This window comes from Lolium perenne, chromosome 4 (genome assembly GCF_019359855.2).
Source record: "Lolium perenne isolate Kyuss_39 chromosome 4, Kyuss_2.0, whole genome shotgun sequence".
Taxonomy (NCBI): Eukaryota; Viridiplantae; Streptophyta; class Magnoliopsida; order Poales; family Poaceae; genus Lolium; species Lolium perenne.
The window spans coordinates 245,628,572-245,646,500 of record NC_067247.2 but is presented as its reverse complement, the minus strand read 5'-3'; the positions used below and the strand labels follow the sequence as shown (position 1 = coordinate 245,646,500).

Below are 17,929 nucleotides of genomic sequence, written 5' to 3'. Positions count from 1 at the left end.
ATTAGGGTTTGGTTATATTAGCATCATATCCAAGTGATATAAGACATCATAACAGTCATACACATAAAGAGTAGTGGTGGAATAATACATAAAGAACAGTTGTCAATTTTTAAGTTCTACAGAACATGGTTGATGATTACTTATACTATACTTCAAAAGAATAACTTTTGAAGAACATGTTGTTTAAGAAATATTGAGTATTTCAAAGAAGGATTAAGGCTTCTAAGGTTTGATTGACATTTGTGCTTCAAAAGAATAACTTTTGAAGAACAGGTTAAATAAGAATATGAACTACTATACATAGGTGCTATGGCTTCTAGGGTTTACTATTGGATTCCTTTAGTTTCACTAATAGGAACTAGTTGGTTCTTAATTTGGAATGGGTTTCTATATAGCAATTATTGGTAGGTTTATTGCTATGGTTTCTTCTAAGCATCATATCAAAGGATGGTTATTAAGATGGTTCTATAATTAGCTATTAGGGTTTACTATGGTTTCACAATTGCTTCACTAAATAATCTCTAATGGTTGCCAAGCTAAGTGACAGAAATTTTATCTGTACTCAGTTTTCCCCTCGAGGACTTAGACCGGCAAGTGCAATATACTCAGTTTTACCCTCAAGTAGCTGGTCAACAGAGAGTCAACAAATGAGATTAGCATAGCTAATTGAGTCATTTCATGCGCAAAAAAATCCAAAAAATTAAAAACATAGTGGCAACTACTCATGGAGTCTTCCTACGCAACCTGCCAACTAGAAAACCTTAACCAAACATATATAAATCAAGTTTTAAAACAAATTGCCACTTCTCAGAATCACTAGTGTAGCTATGAAGATGATTGGTTTTCCACCCAAACCCCTTTGCAAAACATCTTTCCCAAAACATAGTTTGTCTAAATGATGCCATAATTGTCACACTCATGTATATTTGAATTGCAAATAATTTGATGTAGCCCAATATGAATTATATTGTACAAAACACACATTTTTCATTTTGTAATTCTTTTGTTTGAATCCCTTAGTCTATTTACTATTTATGTGCCCTTGGATTCTTAGTACTGTAACTCCAAGAGGGAGTATTTATGCTCGATAGTGGGTTCATGCCTCCATTAAATCTGGGACAGTGACAAAAAGTACTAAGGTTGTGGATGTGTTGTTGCCACTAGGGATAAAACATCAATGCTATGTCTAAGGATGTATTTGTTGATTACATTACGCACCATACTTAATGCAATTGTCTGTTGTTTGCAACTTAATACCGGAGGGGGTTTGGATGATAACCTGAAGGTGGACTTTTTAGGCATAGATGCATGCTGGATAGCGGTCTATGTACTTTGTCGTAATGCCCAATTGAATTTCACACTACTCATCAAAACATGTATGTGCATGATCATGCCCTCTTTATTTGTCAATTGCCCAACTGTAATTTGTTCACCCAACATGCTATTTATCTTATGGGAGAGACACCTCTAGTGAACTGTGGACCCCGGTCCATTCGTTTACATCGAATACAATCTACTGCAATACTCGTTCTACTGTTCTCTGCAAACATCATCATCCACACTATACATCTAATCCTTTGTTACAGCAAGCCGGTGAGATTGACAACCTCACTGTCACGTTGGGGCAAAGTAATTTGGTTGTGTTGTGCAGGTTCCACGTTGGCGCCGGAATCCCTGGTGTTGCGCCGCACTACACTCCGCCACCATCAACCTTCAACGTGCTTCTTGGCTCCTACTGGTTCGATAAACCTTGGTTTCTTACTGAGGGAAACTTACTGCTGTACGCATCACACCTTCCTCTTGGGGTTCCCAATGGTCGCGTGCTGAACGGAGAGACACATGTCAGCTGCGCGCAGCAGGTACCTTCTGGTACCGGCAACGCTTCTGCCTCCCCTCTGGGAGGCACTCCAAGTGCGGAGCGCGCGGCCCCTACACCTCCAGATCACCGCGCGGAGGAGGAGCACGTATCCCCTCCTGAAACACAAGACACCGGCGCCAGCAACATCGGCGCCGACTCTGAAGCTGCCGGGAGGGCGGAACCTCTGGTTCCTCCCGTCCCTAAAAAGAAGAAGAATAAGACCACGGACTCTTCCCCCTCCAAGCCGGTGCCGGATTCTTCCGCGCCGGCAAGTTCCACTCTGGGCCAGGACGCACCTGACGCCCCCTCGTCGCCCAAGACTACGCCTGCGCCTCCGCCGGAAGCTCCCACCGTCGAGCAAACCGGGGCCACACCGACGCCGCCGCCAAACCAAGGACCCGCGCCATCTCCAAGCCAAGGGCCCGCTGCGACCAAGCCGGCGCCGCCGCCAGAAGGCACCAAGCCCATCAGGCCTGAAGCTTTCAAGGGGAAGGCCACGGCTTCCGGCACCGCTACGCCTGGCTCGCAGCAGCTGGCGCTGCACGCCGGCCGCGCCGCTGTCGCAGCCGGTGAGGCGGCCACCGTCTGCTTGGCCAGATAACCGAGCTGAAGCGCGAAGGCCGCGAGCTGGGCCATCTGCTTGAATATGCTGAAAAGTGGAATCAAGCGGACGTGTCCGCGGCCACTCGCGGCTTGGGGAAGGACCGGCTTCCGGCGGTTGACCCCGCTGGCCCCCGGTGCACTGAGCAGCACTTCATCCGGCTGCGGCGTGCGGTGAGGGAGCTCGACAATGCGTGGCACGATGCCACCAATAACGTTGTGGTAAGTTTCACCAAGCTTTTTGCAATTTCTCCAACTCTTGCCGGTTTCTCTTTTTCCGGATTATGCATATCTCCTCAGTCCCCGAGTTTCGTGTTGAGAGCGTAGCTCTTAGCGCGAAACTTAGTCAAGAACGTAAAGAAACCGGCTTCTTCTCATAGCCATTTTTACTTGAACAGAGCACGGCGGACTCCCGGAAGCGCCTCTTTGAGGAGCTTCTGTGGGAGCACCGGGACCTTTCTGAGGCCCACAGCCACTGCCAAGGTAAGCTCTCTTACCCCCGACTTCTTTTTACCGTTTGGTTTTCTCTTTTCGTTTCTTACAAAATTTTCGCATAACAACTATCCCGGAAGCCTCCATTGAGGCCCTTAAGGCCCAGCTCAGCACCCTCCAAGGTATTGCTTCTTTTCCGGTTGACTCGTTTTTCTACGTTTTACCAAATATACTTTTGTTAACATTTCCTTCCCGGATTCTAGATGAAAAGGAGCAGCTTATCGAGGAGCACCGCAAGGCTCTGGACGCCCAGAAGGCCACCACTAGAGAGCTGAAGAACGAGCTCATCCAAATCGGGCTCCGGCATGAGCAGGAGCTGAAGGACGCCAAAGCTGCGGCTGAGGCGCAGCTAAAGGAGGCCCTGGATGACTCTGTTAACTCCACCGTGGTGTTGCGGGCAGAGCTTGAGGAGGGAGGCAAGGCGCGGAAATCAGCCGAAGATCGGGCTGCCCTCCTAGAGGCGGAGCAGAAGGAGTATGACCTGCTGGTCATGCAAACCGACGCGCTCGCCCTCCGTAAGTTTTTCTTTTTTCTTTTCCGGCTTCTGCTTATAAGCTTATCTCTTCCGGTAGCATGTCCTTATCTTTTTTCCTTTGTCTTGCAGGGCTCTTTCCGGATTCACAGGCGTACGCGCAGAAGAAGGTGGCAGAGCGCCGGATCGCGCAAGCGTTCAAGAATCCGGATGCACCCTGGGACCCCTATGACCATCTGGTCGCGCTTTCTGCCCGGGTCTCGCACATGCGCGCGGTGGACCGGAACCTTGCCGACATCCCCGAGGTGGCGATCCAGCTCTTCAAGGTGCTGTGGCCTGAGGAGGAGGTGCCGGCTAACTTGACACTCACCTCTGATCGCCTGAAAGGTGCCGGTCGGAGGATCCGCGAGTGGCAATGGTCCGCGGCCCGTGCCAGAGCAGACGAGGCGTTACGCACCGCCTGTTCCTGGTATGAGGACTTGGACCTGGACGCCTTCGTCGCCGCGCTCCAAGACGCTCCTACCGACATGGATCCGACACTCACCGCCAAGCGGAAGGATCGCGCCTACCGGATAGCTGAGTATGCGGCAGTCCGCACCTTCATTCCTCCTCCTCCTGGCGTCACTGATTATCTTAGTGACTATGAAGAAGAGGAAGATGAGGATGAGGATGTCGGAGAAGATGCGCCTCCGGAAGGTCCTGATGCCGGTAACGTTCCTCCTGAAGCTCCCGCTGCCTGAATGTGTTTGCCTTTCCTCTGTTTGTTGTGTCCTGTGTGTCTTGAAACAATGCTCATTAAATTCCACCCCGGTATGCCGGGGGTTATGATGTAATATAAAACTTAGCTGTTCTTTTGGCTGTGCTACCATATTATCTGCCGGTAGGTTTTACCGGTAGGCTATCAAGTTATGTTTGGTTATCGACTTAGCACTTTGCTTATTGTTTGCTTTGATCCTGTACTGCAAAGACTCCGGAAGCATTTTTGCATCCAATCCGATGCACACTTGGCTCTTTTACTTTGGCTCTGCCTACCTCTTTTTGGTGTTTTGGCATATGAGGCACAAAGTTCTTTTGCCAAGCAAGCACTTTCTTGAACTTAGAAACAACTCGAAATTTTCACAAAAAACCGGTTTAGCCGGGGTTAGTTAAATCTTTCCGGATTGTTTGTTCCCACTATCTATTTCCGTAGTTCACGTGCTTAATTCCTACCGGTTTATCTTGCTTGCCATGAAGCCGGGTTGCGGACAGCAGCAGAGTCGAAGACTCCGGTAGGTTTTAGCACGTTACTAAACCGGAAAGAAAAAATGTTCAACAAGCACCCGGTAAACTGAAAAAATAAACATATTGCATGCAATTTTAGTAGGGGTAGTCCCCGAGATTCATTCGAGGTTCCGACATCTTTTATTCATAGCAAATAAGGTACAAAAAGGAACTTCTTACACCACAACTTCATGAGTAGAAAGGACGCAACAGAGCTATGTTCCACGGACGCTTGGTCTCATCTCCGGATCTGTCCGCCTTGCCTTCTTTCCATTCCTATGCATCGATCAAGTAATAGGCATCATTGTGGAGAGCTTTGCTCACAATGAAGGGTCCCTCCCATGGGGGTGATAGCTTATGCCGGCCTTCAGTGCGCTGCACTAGGCGTAGCACCAAATCTCCTTCCCGGAATACCCTCGGGTTAACCTTCCGGCTATGATAGCGTCGGAGGTTTTGCTGGTAAATGGATGTTCTTGCCAATGCAAGTCCAAATCGTTTTCTCGGGCCTCTTTTACCTCTTGTTCGGTATAGAGTTGCACTCTTGGTGAGTCATGGAGAATGTCGGTTGGTATGACCGCTTCTGCTCCGTAAACCATAAAGAATGGAGTGTATCCGGTAGACCGGTTTGGAGTCGTTCTTATGCTCCACAGCACTGATGGCAGCTCATCAATCCAACACCCCGGTGCCTTTTCGATTGACTCGATGAGCCTTGGTTTTATACCGGAAAGCACCAGCGCATTTGTTCTTTCCACTTGGCCATTGCCTTGCGGGTGTGCCACTGAGCACAAATCCAACCGGATATTGTTATCCTCACAGAACCGCTTGAACTCCCCTTGGGCAAAGTTTGAGCCATTGTCAGTTATGATACTATGTTGGTACCCGTACCGCAGGATGACATCCTTTAAGAATTTCACCGTTGTGTGCCCATCACATTTTGCAATAGGTTTTACTTCTAGCCACTTGGTGAATTTGTCCACCATAACCAAGATGTGGGTCATGCTGCTCCTTGCAGTTTTGAATGGGCCAACCATGTCAAGGCACCAAACAGAAAACAGCCAAGTTAGCGGTATGGTTTTTAAACCGGATGCCGGGGTATGATTTTGCTTGGCGTACCTCTGGCACCCATTGCATTTGCGTACCAGGTCCTCAGCATTTTCCAAAGCAGTGGGCCAATCGAACCCATGCCGGAATACTTTTGCAACCAACGCCCTTGACGAGGCGTGGTGCCCACATTCCCCTTGGTGAATCTCCACAAGCATTTCTTTTCCCTCTTCCGGTTCCACACATCTTTGAAGGACACCGGTAACACTTCTCTTGTACACCTCACCATTGATGATGGTGTATGCTTTGGACCTTCTCTGGATTCTTCTGGACTCATTTTCGTCAACCGGCAAGGTGCCGTTGATCAGGAATCCCTTAATAGGTTTAACCCAAGATGGTGCTTCTCGAACCAGAAACACCGGTACGTCTATCTCCATGTTATCCACCAGCATTGCTTCTTCCGGTATGGACGCAGCAGTCCCCGAGTTTACCGAAACAGTCCCCGAGTTTGCCGGAACAGTCCCCGGGTTTCCTTCATCGATATCCATTGGTACAACATGTGATTCTGGTACAAAGATAGATTCCGATTCCGGGCTTGGCTTGATCGATGGTGCTCTTAAGTGTGCCAAGGCTATTCCGGGAGGAATTTCTTGCCTAGATGAACCCAGCTTGGACAAAGCATCCGCGGCTTCATTTTCCGCTCGCGGCACATGGTGAAACTCATAGCCCTCGAAGAAGCCGGCAATCTTTTGCACGTGAAACCGGTATGAAGCCATGTTGGCATCTTTCGCGTCCCAACCTCCAGAACATTGTTGCACCACTAGATCTGAATCTCTGTAGCAAATGATCCGGTGTGCACCGATTTCTTTTGCGACTTTGAGCCCATGGATCAAAGCCTCGTATTCGGCGACATTGTTGGATGCTCTGAAATGCACTTGCAAAACATACCGGAGGTGATCTCCTTTAGGTGAAGTAAGTACCACACCGGCACCTAGACCCTCTTTGAGTTTTGATCCGTCAAAGTGCATCTTCCAGTATTCTATTTTTTGGTCTAGCGGCTTGTATTGCATTTCCGCCCAATCAACTAGGAAATCAGCCAAAGCTTGCGATTTTATGGCATCCCTTCTTTCATACACCGGTACGTATGGTGATATCTGGATTGCCCACTTTGCAATCCTACCGCTAGCATCTTTGTTGCACATGATATCGGAAATGGGTGCCTCACTCACCACTTTCATGGGGTGCTCCTCAAAGTAATGCTTAAGCTTTGTGGCGGCCATGAACACGCCATAAGTCATTTTCTGGAAGTGCGGGTAGTTTTGCTTTGAGAGGGAGAGCACCTCGCTCAGGTAGTATACCGGCCTTTGCACGGTTTTTCCTTCCTCTTCTCTTTCAACTACAACTACCACACTCACAACCCGGTTTGTTGCTGCTATGTATAATAGCATAGGCTCTCTTTCTAGAGGTGAAGCCAATATAGGCGCTGTGGCCAACATTGTTTTTAGCTCTTTGAACGCTGCGTCTGCCTGAGGGGTCCAGACGAACTTATCGGATTTTTTCATCAAAGCATAGAGCGGCAAAGCCTTCTCTCCCAACCTGCTTATGAACCTGCTTAGCGATGCCAAGCTTCCGGTAAACTTTTGCACGTCCTTGAGATCGCGCGGTATAGTCATTCTTTCGATTGCCTGGATTTTTACCGGATTAACCTCAATGCCCCGGCTTGATACGAGAAAGCCAAACAGTTTGCCGGCGGGAACACCGAAGGTGCATTTTGCCGGATTGAGTTTCATTCGGAACCTTCTCAAGTTATCAAATGTTTGCCGGAGATCGTCGATTAAGGTTTCTTTTACCTTATTTTTTACTACGACATCGTCCACATACGCTTGCATATTTTTTCCAATTTGATCAAACAAGCATTTTTGCATACAGCGCTGGTACGTTGCACCAGCGTTGCGCAAACCGAAAGGCATAGTGACATAGCAATAAGCCCCGTGCGGGGTAATGAACGCAGTTTTTATTTGATCTTCCTTTTTCAAGGGAATTTGGTGGAAACCGGAATAAGCATCCAGGAAAGACAACAATTCACACCCAGCAGTGGAATCAATCACTTGATCGATCCGGGGTAAAGGGAAAGGATCTTTCGGGCAAGCTTTGTTCAAGTTGATGTAGTCGATGCACATGCGCCACACCTTTGGAGCTTTTGCTTCCAGGTTTTCTTCTTTCTTCTTTTCGACCAGCACCGGATTGGCTAGCCACTCAGTATGCAGCACTTCCACGATGAAACCGGCAACCAGCAACTTTGTCACCTCTTCTCTGATGATCTTTCTCCTGTCTTCAGCAAACCGGCGTAGCGGCTGCCTTACCGGCTTAGCATCCTTCCGGACATTTAAAGAGTGCTCAGCCAGCTCCCTCGGAACACCTACCAAGTCATCAGTAGACCAGACAAAGATATTCCGATTCTCACGGAGGAAGCTGACGAGCGCGCTTTCCTATGCCTCATTCATGCCGGCACCGATACGAACGGTGCACTCAGGGTAAGCCGGGTCCAGCACAATGTCCTTTGTTTCTTTTGTTGGCTTGAATGCCGGTGTGCCCAAGTTTGCACTCATTGCCGCTAAGCTCAGTTGTGAGGACTGAGCCAGCGCAACCGCAGTTTGCATCCTCTTCTTTTCCTCTGCAGTTACTAGCGATTCTGCCAGGTTTGATCCGGCTGAAGCGGTTTCCAGTGAAACTTTGTAGTTTCCCACCACAGTTAAGGGTCCACGAGGTACCGGCATCTTCATCTTGAGATAGGCCGTGTGAGTTGAGGCCATGAAAGCTGCCAATGCCGGTCTCCCCAGCAATGCATGGTAGGGACTATCTAGGTCCACCACCTCGAACTCAACGTTTTCCACCCGGCAATTGTCACACCCTCCAAATGATACATCCACCCGGACTTTTCCCACTGGCGCGCAGGACAAGCCCGGAACGATTCCGTGGAATGTTGTTCGAGTTGGTTGCAGCATGTTTTCTGTTATGCCCAACGTATGCATGGTGTTCCGGTACATGATGTTTATGCTACTTCCATTGTCTATCAGCACCTTGCTGAACTTGACTCGAGCGTTTGGCCCATGCATGATTGGGTCTACCACAAGAGCATAACCACCCGGATTAGGCATTATATTGGGGTGATCCTTGAACGACCAAGAGATTTCCTGATCCGACCATAGCATGTATTTTGGTACTGCCGGCATCACAGCATTCAATTCCATGGAACGGCGATGCAGGCTTTGTCTGTCGGTTGGCTCAGTGACGAACACAACACAGCACATATCTGGATCATGGTAAACATTCCGGCCCAAAGGTGCCGGTGGAGGTGGTTGGCCATTGCCTTCTCCCACCTAGTTGACTTGCTGATGTTGTTGCCGGTTTGGCTGAGGCTGTACCGGTAGAGTGTTTGCTCCGGTAAGCGGTGGTGGCGGTGGTAACGGGTGTTGATGTAACATGTCATACGAGGGAGGCAATATTGTGGAGCAACCTTGTGCTTGTGCATCTTTTGCTGCACCTCTCAGCATCAAGTGTTTGATCCAAGAATAATCTTTTGTCAAATGGTTTGCCGGCTTAGCTGGATTCGGAGTGTGAAACCGGCATGGTTGCTCCATAGCTGCTTCCATAGTGTATCTCATATGTTCCTGCCAATCTTTTTTCTGGCCCCATGGTTCCTTTTTAACCCATTGTTTTTTAGGACCCGCCCATGGCTGCGATCCGGTTTTTTGCCTTTGGCTCCCGCTGGGGCCGGAGTTATCCTGTACCGCAGCTACTTGCTGTGGATCATACCTTCGATCCGGAAAATCTTCCCTTCTCTTGTTGTGCCGGTTGTCCCGGTATTGATCTTGGCGTGGTTGGCTCGTTTGCGCCGGATCTGCTTGCACTGCCGGTTGCATTGGGTCTCCCAACGCGTAGCTATCTGCCACACGTATCATTTCTGCCAGAGTTGCCGGCATGTTCCGCTGCAGCTTTTGCCACAACGGTGAACCTCTTCTGCACCCGTTGCAAAACCAAGCAATGGCTTGCGCCTCTATCACCCCTTCGCAGGAGTTTCTCGTGGAGTTCCACCAGGTCAGGTAGTCCCGGTCTGTTTCATTTGGGCGCTGCACGCACAAGGCGAGCTAATGCGGCCTGTTGGGCCTCCGGTATGTGCTGCTTAAGTTACTCACAAAAGCTTCCTCAAAGTCCAACCAACCGTTTATGCTTCCTGCCGGCAAGTTATTCGGCCAGATTCGTGTCGGTCCCACCAAGAAGGATGGTACTATTCTCACGGCCCAACGCCTGTTTCCTCCACCAGTTACGGTTCCTCCGCCACTAGCGATGTATACTGCAGTTACGTAATCTGCAAGCCAGTCTTCCGGCTTAGTGGTGCCATCATACGTTTTTGTGTCACGAGGCAACTGGAAGTTGCGAACTGGTGGTTCTTCCTTCATGATCCTTGGACCAAAGCATTTTGGGCCCGGAGGACCTTCTGCCTCGATCATTTCCGACAAATACACTCTATCCAGACGGTGCCTCGCATCCCGTTCTGGCAGGTGTCTTTCTCCCACGCGTTCTCCCAACGGGTTCCGGTATACCGTGAGTCTTTCAGCTGTTGAATCAGCTTCATCGTAAGGTTCCGGTACCGCGGCCCTTGCCTGCCGGTACCTTGGAGGAAGCATTTCTTCCTCTTCGTACGCTGCCCTTGCCGATAATTTTGCCCGGTTTCATGTCTACCGGCGTGATTGTTTCCGGCATTGCCTCTTCTGGCGTAGCCTCGATCTACTCCTTGGCTTTTTCTACCGGCATCGTGTTGCCCGGCTTGCTGTTTTCCGGCAAGGACCGGATCATACACAGTCATTTGCTGCGCATTCATCTCTTTTTCTTTTCTCTTGTCCGGATGGGGGGACGATGCCTACCCCTGGGACTTGCTACCGGCATTCTTTGTTGAACACGCGGATTTCGTAGCCGCAGCTTTGTTCAGCTTAGCAAGCTGCTCAGCATTCTGCTGCTCGATGGTATCAAGCAACTCTCTGACACGCTCTTGCTGTTTTGCCAGAGCGTCTCCGGAAGGCGATTCACACAGCTCTACTGCAGCCTTAGCAGCTTTTATGGTTTTATCCGGGCTACTGTACTTAGGTTTTTCTACAATGCTCAACGATGCAGAAGTGCTTTTTCCGGTAAGAATCTCCTTACGCAAATCCTGATCTAGGTTGCGAGCTCTAAGCCGGTTTTCCGGTATCCTGGCGGCCTGTGCGCTAATAGAAGCAAAGCCATGGGCAGCGTTATACTCACGTAGGGTTAGGTTCAGCTCGCGCTGCGCCCGGACGATGTTGGCTCCGTTCGCGAGCAGCATCTGGCGCTGCGCCTCCAGCTCCGCCTGCACCGCTGCCGGGTCGATGTTCTGTGCGATGGGCGTGGCGAGGACGCTCATCGCCGCTTGAAGTGGTGTCTCCGGTGGTGCGGAAGATGCTCCCGCAGCGCCTGCCTCGCGCTCCAGCGGTGGCTTGGCCGCACGAGTCGATGCCGCACGCCCAGCTCCTTCATCCACAGCTTCCTTGCCCGCGCCGGCCGCGCCAGCCATCATTACCTCCACGCTGCCGGCGGCGCGGCCAGCACATAGCCACCTTGGTGGATCCGGTGCCACCAGCACCGGCGGAAGGCGCTGGCGCACAGGGACAATGTCGAAGTAGACGCGGTGGCTACCGAACTCGATGATGCGCCCGTTCTTGGGGAAGATGCCGCCGTTGGCGAAGCAGCCCGCGTTGTCGTTGATGAAGTCCATGGAGTAGATGCGCTGCACCAGCGCGGACACCGTACGCTGGCCGGCGACGTCGAGGATGCCCGCCCGAATGTGAACTCCGTCAAGCGCCGCTTCCATCCCCACGGTGGGCGCCAACTGTCATCGTGGCGAACGAGCAGATGCCATGGGATGGCTTAAGTTGGGGCCGAATGGGCGCTAGAGGATTCGGGGGAGGGTTTTTGGATCAGATTGGATGAACTTCCGGGTGCTTTCCTCAAGAACTAGGCCTAAGCCAAAGGTAGAAGAAGAGAGATGGAAGGAAGAACTCTGCTCTAGATCTTTCTCTTCATTGATCTCATTAGGTTACAAGTTTCTGGCTACAAGCAACTCGTATCTCAGGTATCAGGTCGTCTCCGCGCAAGGGTTGTGCCCCCTCTCCTTATATAGGGGAGAGGGTGGCTTACAGGGGAAGAAACCATAATGGCATCTTTGACTAGACAAACTACTTTACAAAGTAACTTTAATCATAGGTGACGCCGGTATCTTCTTTAATCAGGGAGGCTGACGTCCTCCGGTTGCTTTTAGCGTCACCTTCCTCTTTGGCGCCAGGGCTTCGTTTAAAGCTACTTTGCTTGGCTCATCTTTGTCCTCTAGCTCTGGAGAGAATCTTTGACCAGTCTTGCCGACGTGCTACAGTGCACTTCTTACCGGTTCTCCGGTGTCTTCTTAGCTCATACCGGTATACCTCTCTTGGGGATACCGGTATAGACTTACTCAGCCCAACGCTTAACTTTGAGCTCCGGAATAAACATTAAACCGGTATCTTGATGGCTCAAACCATCCGGTTTGGCATGCCTTTGGCATACCGGGGGTCATCCCCCAACAACAGTAGCAATGAGTACCATATTATGTGATGCAACTGATTACTGTAGATAATTATTGTAGATATAAAAAGTTTGAACTGAATTTTATCACATCGTAATTTTATCTGTATGTAGTTAATCTAAATGCATAACATAAATTTTTATTGTGTAGAATAATTTAAATCGTTTTGGGCATAAATCATAGGATTGGGAAAGAAGAGAAGTAAGGCTAGTGTAGCTTAACGTTAGAGGATCTCGTCCCGTTGTCAAGAGCCATTCGCACTTTCTGGTATTTTGTTGTTTCTCCCCAAAGCTAAATTTTTCATTCTATCGAGTGGATTTTGTACTTCGTGGCATAAACGAAAAAAGCATGTCACCCTTCAAATATTGAAGACTAATATGTACCAGTTTGCTTTTGCTGTGATCATTTCTGCTTTATAATTAGATTTATTGTTTCCTTGTGCTGGAGCAGAAACTATAATAGAATTTTACATTACCGTGGGTAGCTGTTGACTTGTTGTTAGGGCACTTTGGGTGAAGACCTATGTGGGATCATTCATACTTATTAACCTCAATCTATATGTTGTTTTCATCCATCATATTTATTTCCACTTGGTTTTTTTATCCAGTGAATAAAATATACCGACCTTAACTACCCTTTGTTGTCATCAGTAGATTCATGATAGAACTTGCATTTTGAACTGGTTATGCTTGAGGAGATGTATGTAACCAGCTAGCGGGGGTACATAATCTCTACTATATTAAAAGGAAGTTTCTTCCGGTCGGAGGTTTTGTCCTACATATTTTCATCTGACCATTTTACGTTTCTACCGTATCACATAATCTGCTCCTAATTATTCGCTAGGATTAAGAAAACGCAATATCTATCTTGCGGCTGACCACAAACGAGTCTTATAAAGTGCTCACTTATCCACTCGCCTCTCCATCTTTTCCCCACACTTGTTTTTTCGCTTTGCTGCTGTCCCGCCGTCGTCGCCTTAGTGCTCCCGCCTCCTGCCGCTGCGCCGCACCGAGCGCCGCCGCCGTCGGCGTACAGGGTGAGGGCGCACCTCCACGGGCTGGATTCTGCCGGGGGTCTCCACGCGAAGCCCGCGCGCCGCCGCCGTTTCGACCTCGCTGCTCCATCCGTTGCGCCGCACCGAGTGCCGCCGCGCTTCGGGGTAAAGGGTGAGGGCGAGCCTCTCTAGGGGATCCGACCTTCTTGACCTCTCTCCTCCCGCCGCTGTACCGCATCGGGTGCCACCGCGCGTCGGGTTCCAGGGTGAGGTCGATCCTCCACGGGCTACACTCCGTCGAGGGCCTCCAGGCTGCGCTTCGAGTGCGCAGAGACGGAGACGGCACTCTACACGCTCGTCGACGCAGAACACGCGTTCAGGGAGTGGGGATCAGCTTATTTGGGGCTGCACACGGGACGTGTGGCTCCCTGGTGGCAGCTGATTGGAGGAAGACCGCCGAATTTTCAGAGGCGGCTGAAGGCGGAGAGAATTGTGTAGGGGATAGTTGATACTCCTGTTCGCCGTAGTCGTCTGGAGGTCATTGGTGTCTGGTTCCCTGTTCTTCCTATTATTCAGTTGGAGGAGGTCACTGTCATCACCAATTAGGAAAACGAGGACACCCTCCTCAACATGTAAGCTGCCTAATGTTCTTGTTTGATTCAGCTCAAATTGTCATATTTTTTTGTTGCAGTTCTTCTAGACAAGATGTGTGCCTATTCGTATTACTCAGTTTGATTTTAGTGTCTTAACTACTGATACACAGTTAATAAGGACACCATATGCACATCAAAGTAATTTCATCATTTTAATAGTTCTGTAGCTGGATGTAGCTTTACTACACGACGGGAAGTAATTCATGTATGACATGTGTCTTATGTGTGCAAGTTATGCACATAGCATCATGTATGTTATTATATCAAGTTTAGTTCTTGTCAAGGCGTGATCTAGTTTCTTACTTTGCGTTATTTTTTTCCAACTTCTGGAAGTAGTTTAGTCCAATTTTGCCCAACTTCTAGAAGTAATTTAGTCCAATTTTGCCCAACTTTTGGAAGTAATTTCGACTACTTTAAATGTATTTTTACTAATCTTTGGAAGTAAATTAGTCCATCATTCAAATGTTATTTTTACCAACTTCTGGAAGTGATCTAGTCCAATTGAAAATGTTAGTTTTACTAACCTCTCAAAGTAAATATTCCATTATTCAAATGTTGGTTTTACTAACCTCAGGAAGTAACTCAGTCCATTGTTCAAACATTATTTTTACCAACTTCTCAAAGTAACTTAGTTCAGTTTAAAATGTTAGTTTACTAACCTCAGGAAGTAACTTAGTCCATTGTTCAAACTTTAATTTGCCAACATCTTGAAGTAATTTAGTTCAGTTTAAAATGTTAGTTTAGTAACCTCGAAAAGTAACTTGGTCCATTGTTCATTTGTTATTTTTCACCAGTTTCTGGAAGTAACTTAACTCAGTTTAAAATTTTAGTCCACTAACCTTAGGAAGTAACTTAGTCCATTATTTCAAATAATATTTTACCAATTGGATGCTTGAGTTCCTCTTAATTTTCTTCTTAAAGTCATTTTGGTTGTATCTTTTCTCTAGGGGGTGGAGAAGTAAGAAGCAACTAGATGTTTCTTCTACTTCCAGCATGTTGAAATCTTGCTACCAGATGGAGGAAGGTGGAAGCAAGAAAGAACTGGATGTTCTTCCTGGGAACAATTTTATACTTGCAGGGATGATTTTGCGTCGGTAATAGTTCCTTCCTGTTATTTCCTGGTGTCAAATGCGTTTCAAGTTCAACCTGAATCTATGATCTCTTGGCTTACAAAATTTCTTTTGTAGGATGATTGAATCTTGCTCCCTTGGAATGTAATACTGTTATTGAAGCATAGATGGGGCATGCTTGGTTACGAGTCCTGCTATATTCTGGGGACTCCTAGTGGCCTGTGTGTGTGCGATTTAGATAAAAAGGAAGGTAAAGAATAGTGTTGACTGTAATTGTGATTTTCTGTATGATTGAGTGTATATTAGTTGTATACAGTGTATATTTTAGCTATGTGTGATGTGTCTTTACCCCTGTCTTGGTAGAAGTATATTAGTTAGTTTTTAGATGTAAAGTATCATCTAAATTTGATGAGTGTAAAGTGGTAGATCCCTTTTTTATAGCTAGATGTACATTAACTTTTTCCTAGAAGTATATTAGTTGGTGTGTAGATGTACATTACCACATAGGTGGATGGTGTGTACGTTTTATCATGGTTCCCTATATACCTAGATGTATATTAGTTGGTTCCTAGAAGTACATTGGCGATAACTAGATATACATTGCCACATAGGTGGATGGTATGTATGGTTTATCATGGGTTGGACTACGCAATTTCAGAAAGTTCTAAAGCATTGGATGGATGTTCACTGCTAAAATTCTGGAACACTTCAGATTATAATCATGAATGCTTACTGAGTTCCTTTTCCCATAAAGTTCTTACATCTTGTTCTTATTATCATTCAAAATTTGTTCACATATGGATGTTTCTGCACTGCTGGTAATACTGTTGTCGTAGTACCAAAGATTTTCCCATAAAGTTCTTACATATGGATTATAATCCTGAATGCTTACTGAGTTCCTTTTCCCATAAAATTCTTACATCTTGTTCTTATTATCATTCAAAATTTGTTCACATATGGATGTTTCTGCACTGCTGGTAATACTGTTGTGGTAGTACCAAAGATTTTAGGAGGAAGTAACTAAATCATAGCATGGAATCAGCACACAGAAAGGGGATGTACGTTTCTTATTTGTAAATCAGGTCTCTAATTAGCATGATCCAGAGGTAGTTAGTTATTGAAATCATGGGTGTTAGTTATCTAGAAATTACAGGTTGTTCATGGAGAAGAAATCTGGGGAGGGAAAAGTAACTGAAGGTTTTGTTGTTCCCAGAGGTGATTAAAATGGAAAAAACCATTTCCGCATGGTTGTTGGTAGCTAGGGAAGGCTCTGGTTTTGCACCGATGGTCCCCAGGCTATCTCGTGCTACTGATGCCAAGGAAGGGGCTACACACGCGTATATGGCGGGCATTAGTTAGTGCGGGCCAGCTGGTTCTGCTATCTATTTTTGGAAAGATTCTGTTTTGATTCGCTTTCCTAAAATGGAAAAAACCATCTGGTCAGACTGACCACACCGTAGGACTACATTGTGGCTGACCACTTTGTAGTCACGTCCTTAAGAAAAACCTGTCTATTATCTCTTTCCAAAACTGCCCATAATTATTCGCTACTTTCCTCCTATTAATTCTCCCATTGATAAACACCAGGCTCCTTGTTTCTAGCATCCAGCCACGCACCGATGCACGGCCAATCTGAGAGAGCTTTTTGGGAAGGAGAATTGATTGCACGGCGGGTTTAAAGGCGGAAGTTAACGGGGTGGAGGGGTGATTTCGGAAAAATTGCAACACACTTGACCCCGCGCCTTCCTTTCAGGCTACTCTACCGTTCCTTCATTTTTTTTCCTCCCCCGAAAAGTTTGGGGTGCAAATCAAGCACGAGCACAACACAAACGCCTCCAGATCTTCATGCCCAGGGGAAGGGAGGGAGTCGAGCGGATTACCGATACCTCCTGGCCGAGGCCACCGGCACTAGCGTTGTGGTCTTTGACGAAGAGGTGCTCGACGCGGCGGGGGGCGTAGCCGGCAACGCTGGGAGCAACAGGTTTCCGCTGGCCTCTAATGCCGCCTCCACCCACCGCGCATGGGAGGCACCCACCTGGAGCAGCGACGTGACTGCCGTCGGCCTCTCTCCCTCCAGCCCCGCCTCTCTAACGCCCCCTCCCCACGCCTAATGGAGGAGGGCTTGGATGCCGCCAAAGAAGAGGATTTCAGCCAATTTCACTGCCCGCTCGATGACCTGTACCTACATGAGCGCACTCTCACCTCCATTACCAGGTGACAATGTAAGGACTTCATATTCGAGTAGGCTCCTCACCATTCTGTTTCACCGTAGAAATTTTGTATCCAACTTCGCAGGATCAGTAGTATTTGTTGCTGGTTGAAGTTTTCTGATATGACCCGATCCATTAGAAAATCTCCATGAGAATTCAAGCACTTACAGCAGAATGTGTGGTGCCTTAATTTGATCCCATTTACACTAATGAATTTTGTTTTGTTAAGAAACGTAAATGTTGGTGTGACTACTGAAGGTGTGGAGGTACATTGCAGCCTTGTCGATGATGGATGCAACTCAAGATCGAGTTTCAAATAGCTACATCTGAGGTACCAGGCTCCCAGTGGTGGTATATGCAGAGGGTGGGACCTTGCCCGTCGAATAACCACTTTAAGATTTGTAATTTCACATGTTCCCTTCAATGTGATGTGGAGCTGAACGAATTGCACACATCAAGCCATCTAGGTTGTATTTATCTGTAAATTTTGCGTAGGAGCTGAACTTGGAACTTGTTATTCCTGATGTATTATCATAGTGTAAAGAAACATGGATTCCTGCGGCACAGAAATGATTTATGCAATTGATGTCAACATACAATACATGCACTTATAAAATTGATGTTTCATGCAGTTTATAAATTTCT

General features: G+C 47.6%; 1 long non-coding RNA gene across 1 annotated transcript; it reads left to right on the top strand.

Moving 5' to 3' along the window:
* The first annotated feature begins 13,253 nt into the window (after nucleotides 1-13,253).
* LOC127332382 (uncharacterized) lies at nucleotides 13,254-15,770 on the top strand. Its single transcript, XR_007870433.2, has 3 exons — nucleotides 13,254-13,983; nucleotides 14,952-15,098; nucleotides 15,192-15,770. It is a non-coding gene; the product is annotated as an uncharacterized lncRNA (long non-coding RNA).
* The last annotated feature ends 2,159 nt before the right edge of the window (nucleotides 15,771-17,929 follow it).